General features: G+C 45.5%; 1 protein-coding gene and 1 pseudogene across 1 annotated transcript in view; both read right to left on the bottom strand.

Annotated features, from left to right (window-relative positions):
* The window catches only part of OPA3 (outer mitochondrial membrane lipid metabolism regulator OPA3), a 58,635-nt gene that overhangs the window by 3,571 nt on the left and 40,629 nt on the right, over positions 1-14,435 (bottom strand). The window lies entirely within an intron of this gene.
* On the bottom strand, positions 9,787-10,619 carry LOC119621755 (large ribosomal subunit protein eL8 pseudogene; annotated as a pseudogene).

Below are 14,435 nucleotides of genomic sequence, written 5' to 3'. Positions count from 1 at the left end.
CTCCTGACCTCAAGTGATCCACCTGCCTCAGCCTCCCAAAGTGCTGGATTATAGGCATGAGCCACCACGCCCAGACTATTTTTTTAACTGTTTATCAGTAACCTATGTAATTGCTTTGTGCAATGCTTTGTGCTGCCTGAAATTGAAAATATAGACAATGTAAAATATGAAGGTTATGGAAATATTAATCATGTAGATCCATAATGAAGATGTATTTTTATTTCACTAAACCAGTGGTGTGTGAAGCATTATCATTAAATACCAGCTGTACTCACTACTTCATATCGTGCCACATTTTTGTTTTCTTTTATTTCAACTTTGACATTACTGTATGAAGGTTTTAGTTTTTCCTAGAATGATGATTCTCAAACTATGCAACCCACAAAAATTCACCATGGGACTAAGATCATCCAGATGTTTGCTCCTATTCTATTTATTAAATAAATAGTCATGGACACACTGGCTGTTCTCTGGGCTGCTGCAGGACTGTTCTCCTTCATACTGCTCCTCCTGTTTTGAGAAACTTGCATCCTCTTTGTTGAATTTCATTCTAGTTTTCCTGGAGTATATCCCTAAATACCTTTCGCAGAAAGGATGCTTAGTACCTCAGTGTTTTGAGTCCTTGAATATCTGAAATATCTTTTTCCACCTTCACATTAGATTAGATGATAAATTCTAGCCCCAGAATGACTAGTTCTAAATCCTATTCCTCAGCAGTTTGGTGGCCTGGTTCCATGATGTGTAAAGGCAGAGGGGCTTGTTGTCACCCCTGTGGCACTGACATTGCACCAAGATGGATGCTTTTCTCATTCCCCTTACTTTAAACTACTTTAAACTATCTTCTATCCAAATCCTGTTTCTCTCTTTAGCCCTTTGAATTTTTCTTGTCTGCTCAGTAAAGGATTAACCTCACCCAAATAGAGGTCTGACCTTTGCCTTTTACTCCTGGGAGGTAATTTTTTAGTTCTTGGAATGTACAGCCTGAGTTTACGTGGGGACTTGGGCCACACCAAATGGTTTGTGCTAACAGTGGTGATTTATGGTAGGGGCTTTGGGCCATGTGGTATCAGCTTAACCTCTGGAGGGGCTAGAATCTAAGGGGAGCCACACAAGTGGTCAGCCTTATCCACATGCCTATCCCTATTAAAAACCCTGGACACCGAGGCTCAGGGAGACTTCCCTGATGGGTGATATCATGTCTCTCATCATTACTGGGAGAAGTTAGTGCTGTCTACAACTGCACCAGGTATTAAACTGGCACTTGGAACTCTCCTGGACCCATGGACTTCTTCCCTGGGCTGATTGTAATCTGATTCTTTTCACTGTAATGAGCCACAACCATGAGAATAACTGACCCTAGTGAGTTCTGTGAGTCTTTCTAGCAAATTACTGGAACTGATGGTGGTCTTGGGAGACTCCTGGGCTTGCAGTCAATATCAGAAGTGAGGGTGGTCTTGGTGACCCCCTAACTGTGTCTTATCCGTTGCCTCCTCTCCATTTTCTCCTACCTTTCTCCTACCCCTTCCCAGTCTGGAACGCCACCCTGCACTGATCTCATTTGTCTTTCCTGTTTTTTTCATTGCTCCTTTTTGTTACACCAGTGGGAGGTTTTGTTGACTTTTCAGAACTGATTTTTTTCCCCTGATTTTCATAGTCTTTATTTAAAATTTGATTATAAAATGTCCAAACATACAGGGAAGTTTAGTGTTCATTGGGCTTTAAAATTATTTTATTTTTTAAAAGAGATGGGGTCTCACTATGTTGTCCACCCTTGTCTCAAACTCCCAGCCTCAAGCAATCCTCCCACCATAGCCTCTTAAAGTGCTGATTGCAAGCATGAGCCACTGTGCCCAGCCCTAGGATTATTTTTATTTTTATTTTTATTTTTATTTTTGAGATGGAGTTTTGCTCTTCTCCCCCAGGCTGGAGTGCAATGACACTATCTCCACTCACTGCAATCTCTGCCTCCCAGGCTCAAGCGATTCTCCTGCCTCAGCCTCCCCAGTAGCTGGGATTACAGGCATGTGCCACCACGCCCAGCTAGTTTTTGTATTTTTACAAAATAAAATGTGTCCACCACAGCCACCGTTAAGCAGTGGGCAGGTTGTCACCTCTGACTCTGGCCTGGAGATAAGTCAGACTCAATCCATGTGAATTCTAGAATCAGTTTGTCAGTTTGCACACACATGCACATGCACAAATATACAAACACACACCTTTTGGCATAGAATTGGGATTGACTTGAATCTATAAATCAGTTTATAAGATGATATCTTTACAATATTGAACCTTCCAAATGAAGGAATCCACAGCTTTGGCACAAAGATTACTTTACAGTGAAAACACTTGAAATGTTCTCTAAACTTCTCTTACTGGACGAAAGGAGAGCCTTCTGAAAATACAACTGCCATTAACCCCCTCCGAGGGAGTTTTCTGCAAATTCCAGAAAGGAGACAGACTGTCCATCTCTATTAGAATTAAAAATCACACAGGAAAACAATAGAGGCCAGGAACTGCGGCTCATGCCTGTAATCCCAGCACTTTGGAGGCTGAGGCGGGAGGATCACCTGAGGTCAGGAGTTCCAGACCAGCCTGGCCAACATAATTAAACCCCATCTCTACTAAAAATACAAAAATTAGCCAGACATGGTGGCGGGTGCCTGTAATCCCAGGACTTGCGAGGCTGAAGCAGGAGAATCGCTTGAACCTGGGAAGTGGAGGTGTAGTGAGCCGAGATCCTACCATCACACTCCAGCCTGGCGACAAGAGTGAAACTCTGTCTCAAAAAAAAAAAAAAAAAAAAAAAAGTAAAGAAAATAATAGAACTATCCATACTTTTCCACTGAACCCCTTTTCCTTTTTTTTTTTTTTTTTTTTTTTTGAGATGGAATCTTGCTCTGTTGCCCAGGCTGGAGTGCAGTGGCATGATCTCGGCTCACCACAACCTCTGCCTCCCGGGTTCAAGTGATTCTCCTGCCTCAGCCTCCCAAGTAGCTGGGACTACAGGCACGTGCCACCATGCCCGGCTAATTTTTGTATTTTTAGTAGAGATAGGGTTTCACTATGTTGGCCAGGCTGGTCTGGAACTCCTGACCTCGTGATCCCCTGCCTTGGCCTTCCAAAGTGCTGGAGTTACAGGCATGAGCAACTGTGCCCAGCCTGAACCCCTTTTTCTTAAGTTGGTAAATAAACCTGTACTTCCAGCTATTCAATAAGTTACTTATTACAGAGTTCCCTTGCCTAATGTGTAAATAAACTTTTCCTCTCCACCTGTTGATCTATTGTTAATTAATTTGCAGGTTCCCAACAACAGGGATCTAGATTAGTAGATGAAAAGATTTTCCTGTCAATGCAATCCATGAACATGGTATTCTCTTCATTTAGGTCTTAAAGGAATTTATCTCAATAATGTTTTGTAGTTTACAGAATAGATACCTGCATATAAATTCAGTTTATTCCTATGCATTAGATATTTTGATACTATTTTGATGGCAACATTTCAAATTTCATTTTCTATTTGTTTGTTGCTGGTACTGATTATAGCAATAAATTGATTTCTGTACCTTATATCCAGTGATCTTGATAAATTAATTCTTACTTTTTTTTTTTTTTTTGAGACAAGGTCTCAGTCTCTCACCCAGGCTGGAGAGAAGTGGTACAACCATAGCTTACTGCAGCCTCAAGTGATCCACCCACCTCAGCCTCCTGAGTAGCTGGGACTGCAGGGATGCAACACCATGCCTGGCTAATTTTTGTAATTTTCTGTAAAGACAGGGTTTCGCCATGTTGTTCAGGCTGGTCTCGAACTCCCGGGCTCAAGTGATCCACCTGCCTTGGCCTCCCAAAGTGCTGGGATTACAGGCATGAACTGCCATGCCCAGCCTAATTAGTTTATTCTTCTTAGTCATATAGTTTGTTTATAAATTATTTTAATTGTACATACACAATGTCGTCGTTTGAACATAATAACTGTTTTTTCTTTTTTTCTTTTTTTTTTAAGAGTTGAAGTCTCACTCTCTCACCCAAGCTGGAGTGCAATAGCACAGTTATAGCTCACTATACAGCCTTGATCTCCTGAGCTCAAGAGATTCTCCCACCTCAGCCTCCTGAGTAGCTGGGACTAAAGGTGCCTGCTGCCACAACCTGTTAGAAATTGGTTTTCTTGCCGGGTGTGATGGATCACACCTGCAATCCCAGTACGTTGACAGGCCAAGGCAGGCAGATCGCCTGAGGTCAGGAGTTTGAGACCAGCCTGGCCAACATGGTGAAACCCTGTCTCTAATGAAAAAATAAAAACATTAGCCAGGTGTGGTGGCATGCACCTGTAATCCCAGCTACTCAAGAGGCTTAGGAAGGAGAATTGCATGAACCCAGGAGGTGGAGGTTGCAGTGAGCCGAGATTGCACTCCAGCTGGGTGACAGAGCGAGACTCCATCTCAAAAAAAAAAAATTAATTAAAAAAAAAAATGTGGGCCAGGTGCAGTGGCTCACACCTGTAATCCCAGCACTTTGAGAGGCTGAGGCAGGCGGATCACATGAGGTCAGGAGTTCGAGACCAGCCTGGCCAACAAGGCAAAAACCCATCTCTACTAAAAATACAAAAAAATTGGCCAGGCATGGTGACGGGCACCTATAATCCCAGCTAATAGGGAGGCTGAGGCAGGAGAATAGCTTGAACTTGGGAGGCAGAGGTTGCAGTAAGCCAAGATCGTGCCACTGCACTCCAGCCTTGGCAACAAGAATGAAATTCTGTCTCAAAAAGAAAAAAAAAGTGTATGGAAATGCAAAGGGCGAAGAATAGTAACACTGAAGAGAAAAACTGGAAACCTTACACTACTGGATATAAAGCTATCATAAAGCTATAATCATCAAAACAGGGTGGCATTTCCACATGAATAGACAGGCCAATGGTAAAGTGTAGAGAATCCAGAAATATTCACACATGCACAGTCATATGACTCGTGACGAAAGTGACACTGTGGTGCAGCGGGATAAGAATGGCCTTTTCCAGACATGTTGTTGGATCACCTGAATATGCACAGAGAAAAAAATAAACCTTAACAGCTACCTCACATAATACACAAAAATTTATTCCACAGGGATTGTTGATCAAAATATGAGAGGCACAAATATAACACCTTTATTAAAAAAAAAAAAAAAAAGTAGGAGGCTGGGTGTACTGGCTCATGCCTATAAACTCTGTGCTTTGGGAGGCCAAGGTGGGAGGATTGCTTCAGAGAAGGAGTTCGAGACCATACTGGGCAACATGGTGAAACCCCATCTCTACAAAAAATTTAAAAAATTAGCCGGGTATGGTGGTGCACCTGCCACCATGCCAGGCTAATTAAAAAAAAAAAATTATTAGAGATGGGGTTTCGTCATGTTGGTCAGGCTTGTCTTGAACTTCTTTTTTGTTTGTTGTTTTTTGAAATGTAGTCTTCACTCTGTCGCCCAGGCTGGAGTGCAGTGGTGCAACCTTGGCTCACTGCAACCTCCGCCTCCCAGCTACTCAGCAGGCTGAGCTACGAGGATCATTTAAGCCCAAGAGTTGAAGGCTGTAGTGAGCTGTGATGGTGCCACTGCACTCAGGTCTGGACAATAGAGCAAGACTCTGTCTCAAAAAAAAAAAAAAAAAAGAACTTTCATTCTTCAAAAGACACCAGCAAGAGAGGGAAAAGGCAAATCATAGACTGGAAGAAGCCATTTGCATTACATCAATCCAACAAATAATTCAAATGCAGGACATACAGAGACCTCCTGCCAATCAAAAGGGGAAAGGTAGAGAACCCAGTGGAAAATTGATCGCAATACATCAATCCGACAAATAACTCAAATTCTGGACATACAGAGACCTCCTGCCAATCAAAAGGGGAAAGGTAGAGAACCCAGTGGAAAAGGACTTGACTCACAAAAGAGGATGGTATCTTTTTCTTTTTGAGATGGAGTTTTGCTCGTGTTGCCCAGGCTGGAGTACGGTGGCGTGATCTCGGCTCACTGCAACCTCTGCCCTCTGGTTTCAAGTAATTCTCCTGCCTCAGCCTCTCGAGTAGCTGGGACTACAGGCACGCACCACCACGCCCAGCTAATTTTTTGTATTTTTAGTAGAGATGGGGTTTCACCATGTTGGCCAGGATGGTCTCGATCTCTTGACCTCGCGATCTCCCTGCCTTGGCCTCCCAAAGTGCTGGGATTACAGGCGTGAGCCACCACGCCCGGCTGGCCGGGCAGTTTCTTAAAAAGTTAAACACAGGCCAGGTACAGTGGCTTACACATCTGTATTCCTAGCACTTTGGGAGGCTACTCATCACTTGAACCCAGGAGTTCAAGATCAACCTGGGCAACATGGTGAAACTCCTTCTCTACAAAAACATCACAAGAGAATTTTAATATTTTTATTTTTTTCTGCCATGCTCAGCTGATTTTTGTATGTTTTGTAGATATGACGTCTCACTATGTTGCCCAGGCTGGTCTCAAACTCCTGACCTCAAGCTATCCACCCACTTCTGTCTCCCAAAGTGCTGGGATTACAGGCATGAACACTGCACCCAGTCAAAAAAAAAAAAAAATTAGCCGGGCATGGTGGCGCATGCCTGTAGTCCCAGCTACTCGACGGGGGTGGGGTTGAAGTTGCAGTGAGCAGAAAGCACGTCACTGCACTCCGGCCTGGGTGACAGAGCCAGACCTTGTCTCAAAAAAAAAAAAAAAAAAAAAGGAATGAGATATTCATGCAATAAAATGGACCATGCATTGTATGATTTCATTTATATGACATGTTCAAATAATGCAATCTATTGAGGCAGAAATCTATTGAGATCAGTGATTTTTAGGGGATGAAGGAAGGAGGCGAATGGAGAGTCACTGCAAATGAACGTGAGGGATCTTTTGGAGATGATGGAAATGTTCTGAAATTGGAATGTGGAGATGGTTGCATAACCATGTCAGTTTACTGAAAATCATCAAATCGTACCCTTAAAATGGGTGAGTTTTGGCCCGGCGCAGTAGCTCATGCCTGTAATACCAGCACTTTGGGAGGCCGAGGCAGGTGGATCACGAGGTCAGGAGATTGAGACCATTGTGGCCAACATGGTGAAACCCCGTCTCTACTAAAAATACAAAAATTAGCCGGGTGTGGTGGCAGGCACCTGTAGTCCCAGCTACTCGGGAGGCTGAGGCAGAAGAATCGCTTGAACCCAGGAGGCAGAAGTTGCAGTGAGCTGAGATCATGCCACTGCACTCCAGCCTGGGTGCCAGAGCGAGACTCTGTCTCAAAAAAATTAAAAAATAAAAAATATAATTAATTCAAGATGGATTAGAGACTTAAATGTTAGACCTAATACCATAAAAACCCTAGAAGAAAACCTAGGTAATACCATTCAGGACATAGGCATGGGCAAGGACTTCATGTCTAAAACACCAAAAGCAACGGCAACAAAAGCCAAAATTGACAAATGGGATCTAATTAAACTAAAGAGCTTCTGCACAGCAAAATAAACTACCATCAGAGTGAACAGGCAACCTACAGAATGGGAGAAAATTTTTGCAATCTACTCATCAGACAAAGGGCTAATATCCAGAACCTACAAAGAACTCAAACAAATTTACAAGAAAAAAACAAACAACCCCATCAAAAAGTGGGCAAAGGATATGAACAGACATTTCTCAAAAGAGGACATTCATACAGCCAACAGACACATGAAAAAATGCTCATCATCACTGGCCATCAGAGAAATGCAAATCAAAACCACAATGAGATACCATCTCACACCAGTTAGAATGGCAATCATTAAAAAGTCAGGAAACAACAGGTGCTGGAGAGGATGTGGAGAAATAAGAACACTTTTACACTGTTGGTGGGATTGTAAACTAGTTCAACCATTATGGAAAACAGTATGGTGATTCCTCAAGGATCTAGAACTAGAAGTACCATATGACCCAGCCATTCCATTACTGGGTATATACCCAAAGGATTATAAATCATGCTGCTATAAAGACACATGCACAGGTATGTTTATTGCGGCACTATTCACAATAGCAAAGACTTGGAATCAACCCAAACGTCCATCAGTGACAGACTGGATTAAGAAAATGTGGCACATATACACCATGGAATACTATGCAGCCATAAAAAAGGATGAGTTTGTGTCCTTTGTAGGGACATGGATGCAGCTGGAAACCATCATTCTCAGCAAACTATCGCAAGAACAGAAAACCAAACACCGCATGTTCTCACTCATAGGTTGGAACTGAACAATGAGATCACTTGGAGTCGGGAAGGGGAACATCACACACCGGGGCCTATCACGGGGAGGGAGGAGCGGGGAGGGATTGCATTGGGAGTTGTACCTGATGTAAATGACGAGTTGATGGGTGCTGATGAGTTGATGGGTGCAGCACACCAACATGGCACAAGTATACATATGTAACAAACCTGCACGTTGTGCACATGTACCCTAGAACTTAAAGTATAATAAAAAAAAAGAAAAAGAAAAAATAAAAAAATAAAAGAAAACAAAGGGTGAGTTTCATGGTGTGTAGATTATACCTTGATAAAGCTGTTTAAACAAACAAAACAGGCCAGGGCGCAGTGGCTCATACCTGTAGTCCCAGCTACTTGGGGGGTTAAAGTGGGAAGATCACTTGAGCCTGGGAGGTTGAGGCTGCAGTGAGCTGTGACTGCACCACTACACTGCAGCCTGGATGACTGAGTGAGTCTCAGAAAAAAAAAAAGGCCAGGCGCAGCATCTCACATGTGTAATCCCAGCACTTTGGGAGGCCAAGGCAGGTGGATCACCTGAGATCAGGTGGGCGTGGTGACGGGTGCCTGTAATCCCAGCTACTTGGGAAGCTGAGGCAGGAGAATCACTTGAACTTGGGAGGTGGAGGTTGCAGTGAGCCAAGATGGCGCCACTGCACTCCAGCCTGGGTGACAGAGAGAGACTCCGTCTCAAAACACAAACAAGCAAAAAAGCCAGAACACCGGGGTCCAGGACCTCTCTCACTGGAATTGGCAAATGCTGTCATGAATGGTAGGGGAGTGGGTGGGGGGGGGTGGGGTTTACAGTTTCTATGCTGGGCCCAAGTGGATCCTGCCTAACTCAGAGACCTCAGGAATGAATGTCTGTATATCTGAGGTTTTTGATTTTCCAGAATCTAAACCCCTCTGTTGGACTGGGGACACGCCACTGCTGTGAGTCCGAGTCAGGAACAGCCTGCTACAGAAACTGGAGAAACCCATGGCTTCCCCATATGGGGACTATTCTCCCACAACCAGAAGGCTGCCATATGATGTCACTGGGAACCCAGGCTCCTGGTTCAGCCCTACCCTCCTCATTACGGGGCTCTTAGCCATATGCCCAAAAGATGCCTGCTGCCCCTTGGCATCACAGCCTCCTTCCAGGCAGGAGGTGGGGGCAGGGGGTGTAAGAGGAAGTGTATGTCTAATCTGTCACTTTTTATGGAAAAGTCACTGAATTTTACAGAACCCCCATTCCACAGAGCCATCCTGTACTATAGGGGGGTCTGGGAGGTCCACTGTTCTTGGCTGGATACATAGTCACCCTTCATTTAATTGGGGCCTTATGTAGCGGCTCAGGCTTGTAATCCCAGCATTATGGGAGGCCAAGGCAGGAGGATCATCTGAGTCCAGAAGTTTGAGACTAGCCTGGGCAACACAGGGAGACCTGGTCTCTACTAAAAAATAAAACAAAATAAATAAGATAAAAATTTTTTTGAAGGAAAATTTGTATTTTAATTATTTTTATGCACAGAAAACTCAACAGTGTACATTTAACCCAGTTTAGTGGCAACTTCTTTAGCTTTTGCCTTTTCGAGCTTGGCAATACGAGCCACAGACTTGGGACCCAAGACACTGCCACCCCAGTGACGATGGATCTCATCATATCTGTCATTGTAATTGGTCCTGATAACTTCCACCTGCTTAGCCAAAGCACCTTTGTCTTCCGAGTTCACTTGTGTAAAGGTGACAGTGGTCCAGGTCTTCCTGTGGACTAGACGGCCCAGTCTGGCCTTCCCCTTGATAATGCAGTAAGGGACCCCCATTTTATGACACAGGGCAGGCAAGAAGACAACCAGCTCGATGGGATCCACGTCATGTGCAATCACCACCAGCTGAGCCTTCTTGTTCTCTACCAAGGTGGTGACGGTGTTAACTCCTGCTTGAAGGACAGGTGGTCTCTTAGTGGGGACATCCCCTTTGCCAGCAGCTTTCTTCTCGGCCCGGGCCAACAGCCTCTGCTTCTTCTCTTGCTTTATCTCTGGTCTGTACTTGTGGGCCAGCTTAAGCAGCTGAGTAGCTGTCTGGCGGTCCAGGGCCTGGGTGAACTGGTTAATCGCAGGAGGCACTTCCAGTCACTTATAGAGGATGGCTCTCTGCCGCTGCAACCTGATATAGCAGGGCCATTTCACAAAGCGGGTGAGGTCTCTTTTGGGCTGGATGTCCTGTTCAATGCCAAAATTCTTAGGCCTTTTCTCAAACAGGGGATTCACCACTTTCTTGGCCTCCTGCTTTTTCACGACAGCAGGGGCCAGAGCCACCTTCTTGCCCTTGGCCTTCTTTCCTGTTGGCATCTTGGGCGGCGGGAGGAGCAAGATAAATTTTTTTTAGAGAAAGAGTCTCACTCTGCTAGCCAGGCTGGAGTGCAGTGGTGCAATGACGGCTCACTGAAGCCTCGGCCTCCTGGGCTCAAGCAAACCTCCTGCCTCAGCCTCCTGAGTAGCTGGGACTATAGGCACGCACCACCACACCTGGCGCATTTTAAAACATTTTATAGAAACAGGGTCTCACTATGTTTCTCAGGCTGGTCTTGGACTCCTGGGCTCAAGCGATCCTCCCACCTCGGCCTCCCAAAGTGCTGATATTACAGTTGTAAACCACCATACCTGGCCTGAACCTGAAATCTTGGGGAAGGCTTCAAGGATACAAAGAGACCCCTAGGATCCATATTAGGGGGTGGGGTAGGTCCAGGGCAGTGGTGGGGGGTGGTACCCATGGTGCTGACAGCCCTCTGACCTTGGAGTCCCCCAGTGCTTCATGCTCGCTGCAACCCAACAGACAGACTCCTTGCTGAGAAGTGGCTGCCCAGCCAGGGACTATAGTTAGGGGCAATTAGGTGTGGTCAGGGCACCAAGTTCTAGGAAAAATAAGCCAGCCAAGTGAAGTGGGTTACTTCCAGCCCTGGTCCATACAAGTCATGCTGTGATCCTCATGAAGACCATCCCCAGGGTGACCTTGAAATACACACACTGAAGGTGGCAGAGTTGCAACAGCCTGAGTCCCTGAATGACTGTGTGGAGGAGGAGGGCTGCCCTGTCAACCTGCTCCCAGCTAGTACAGCTGTGCATTGCTTAATGACAGGGACACAGTCTGAGAAAGGCATTGTTTGGTGATTTCGTCATTGTGCAAATATCACAGAGTGGGCTTACACAAACCTAGAGTGTGGCCTGCTACACACCTAGGCTACATGGTCGAGCTTTCTGCTCCTAGACCATAAACCTAAACAGCATGTGACTGTACTGAAAATTGCAGGGAGTTATAACACAATGGTAAGTATTGCGTGTCTAGACACATCTAAACGTAGAAAAGGTACAGTAAAAATACGCTATTATCATTTTACGAGACCACTGTTGTATATGTGGTTTGTTGTTGACAGAAACCTCATTATGTGGTACATTACTTCACTGTTTTGGTTTTTCTTTTCTTTTTTTTGAGATGGAGTCTCGCTCTGTCACCAGGATGGAGTGCGGTGGCGCAATCCCAGCTCACTGCAACCTCCACCTCCCTGGTTCAAGCGATTCTTCTGCCCCAGCCTCCCGAGTAGCTGGGATTATAGGCACGCGCCACCAAGCCCAGCTAATTTTAGTATTTTTAGTAAAGACAGGTTTCACCATGTTGGCCCGGATGGTCTCGATCTCCTGACCTCGCAATCCACCCACCTTGGCTTCCCAAAGTGCTGGGATTACAGGTATGAGTCACCATGCCCGGCCCATGACTTCACTGTTTTATTTTGTTTGTTTATTTATTTATTTATTTTTGAGACAGGGTCTCACTCTGTTGCCCAGGCTGGACTGCAGTGGCAGAATCTCAGCTCACTGCAAGCTGCAACTCTCCGGCTCGAGCAGCTGTCCCACTTCAGCCTCCTGAGTATCTGGGACTAGAGGAGCAAGCCACCACGTGTGACTAACTTTTCTATTTTTGTAGAGATAGCATCTCTGTATATTGCCCAGGGGCTGGTCTCAAACTCCTGGGCTCAAGCGATCCTCCAGCTTTGGCCTCCGTAAGTGCTGAGATTACAAGCATGAGCTACCACAACTGGCCTATTTTTATTTTTAATTTTAATTTTTTTTTTCTTTGAGACAGAGTCTCGCTCTGTTGCCCAGGCTTGAGTGCAGTCATGCGATCTTGGCTCACTGCAACCTCCAACTCCTGGATGTAAGTGATTGTCCTGCCTCAGCCCCCTGAGTACCTGGGATTACAGGCACACACCACCACGCCTAATTTTTGTATTTTTAGCAGAGATGGAGTTTCACCATGTTGGTCAGGCCAGTCTCGAACTCCTGACCTCAAGTGATCTGCCCACCTTGGCCTCCCAAAGTACTGGGATTACAGGCGTGAGCCAGTGTGCCCAGCTGTATTTTAATTTTTATGATTTATTTTTATTTGTAGAGGAGGAGTCTTGCTATGTTGCCCAGGCTGTTCTCCAACTCCTGAGCTCAAGCAATCCTCCTGCCTGAGCCTCCCAAAGTGCTGGGACTACGGGTGTGAGCACTGCAACTGGCCGACGTTACTGTTTTAAGAGCAAGAAGTAAACTCCATTCACTCAGTATCATTACACATCTTGGGTCTCTGTTACAGAATCGGCATCTCTAACTATAAACCTCTCAAGGTTCCTGCCGGTTTTCTTAGCCAGTGAGCTACCTGATATCCTCCCAGTAAGCTCTTTTTCTGCTTCAGTTAGCCCAGGAAGGTTCCTGTTGCTGGCAATGCAGAGTCATTTTGCAACTGTTTACTCTGTGCTAAGCAGCTTCCTAAGTGTTTTGCATGTATTGATTGATTCACTTTCATAATAACCTTACAAAGGAAGTTCTGTTATCAGGCACAAGATACCCAATGACTGGCCCAAGCTCACCCTACTGAGGCAGAGCTAGGGACTGACTCCAGGCATTTTGGGATCAGAGCCCCTGCCCTTCCTATGATGCTTCACTGCTCTCGAGACAAACGATCTAAGCCTAAAAAGACTGCACGCTACATGCACGTTCATAGCAGCCCTATTCATAGCCACCACGTGGCAGAGACAACCCCAGCGTTCAACAGAGGTATGAAGAAGCAAATTGTGCTCTAGCTTTACAATGGACTATTATTCAGCCATAAAAAGGGATGATGGGGGCCAGGCGCGGTGGCTCACGCCTATAATCCCAGCACTTTGGGAGGGCGAGGCAGGCGGATCACCTGAGGTTGGGAGTTCGACAGCAGCCTGACCAACATAATGAAACACTGTCTCCACTAAAAATACAAAATTTGGCCGGGCGCAGTGGCTCACACCTGTAATCCCAGCACTTTGGGAGGCCAAGGCAGGCCGATAACCTGAGGTCAGGAGTTCGAGACCAGCTTGACCAACATGGAGAAACCCCGTCTCTACCAAAAATACAAAATTAGCTGGGCGTGGTGGCACAAGCCTGTGATCCCAGCTACTCAGGAGGCTGAGGCAGAAGAATCGCTTGAACCTGGGAGGTGGAGGTTGCAGTGAGCTGAGATCATGCCACTGCACTCCAGCCTGGGCAACAAGAGTGAAACTCTGTCTAAAAATAAATAAATAAATAAATAAATAAATAAATAAATAAATAAAAATAGGGAATTAACCGGGCATGGTGGCATATGCCTGTAATCCCAGCTACTTGGGAGGCTGAGGCAGGAGAATCGCTTGAACCCAGGAGGCGGAGGTTGTGGTGAGCCAAGATCGTGCCATTGCACTCCAGCCTGGGCAACAAGAGGAAAATTCCATCTCAAAAAAACAAAAACAAACAAACAAAAAACAAAAATTAGCCAGGTGTGGTGGCAGGCGCCTGTAATCCCAGCTACTCAGGAGGCTGAGGCAGGAGAATTACTTGAACCCGGGAGGCGGAGGTTGTAGTGAGCCAAGATGGCACCACTGCACTCCAGCCTGGGTGACAGAGGGAGACTCCATCTCAAAAAAATAAATAAATAACTAAAGGAAATCAAGACAAGGCAGGATGGGAGTCTACTTCAAAACAGAGAAAAAAGGGGCTGGTTGTGGTGGCTCACACCTGTAATCCTAGCACTTTGGGAGCTGAGACGAGTGGATGGCATGAGCCCAGGAGTTCATGACCAGCCTGGGCAACATAAAGAGATACCCATCTCTACAAAAAATTAAGACATTAGCAGAGTGTGGCTGTGGCAC

This window comes from Chlorocebus sabaeus, chromosome 6 (assembly GCF_047675955.1).
Source record: "Chlorocebus sabaeus isolate Y175 chromosome 6, mChlSab1.0.hap1, whole genome shotgun sequence".
Classification (NCBI taxonomy): Eukaryota; Metazoa; Chordata; class Mammalia; order Primates; family Cercopithecidae; genus Chlorocebus; species Chlorocebus sabaeus.
Note: the sequence above shows the minus strand (reverse complement) of the source record. Positions and strands in the feature narration are given on the sequence as shown.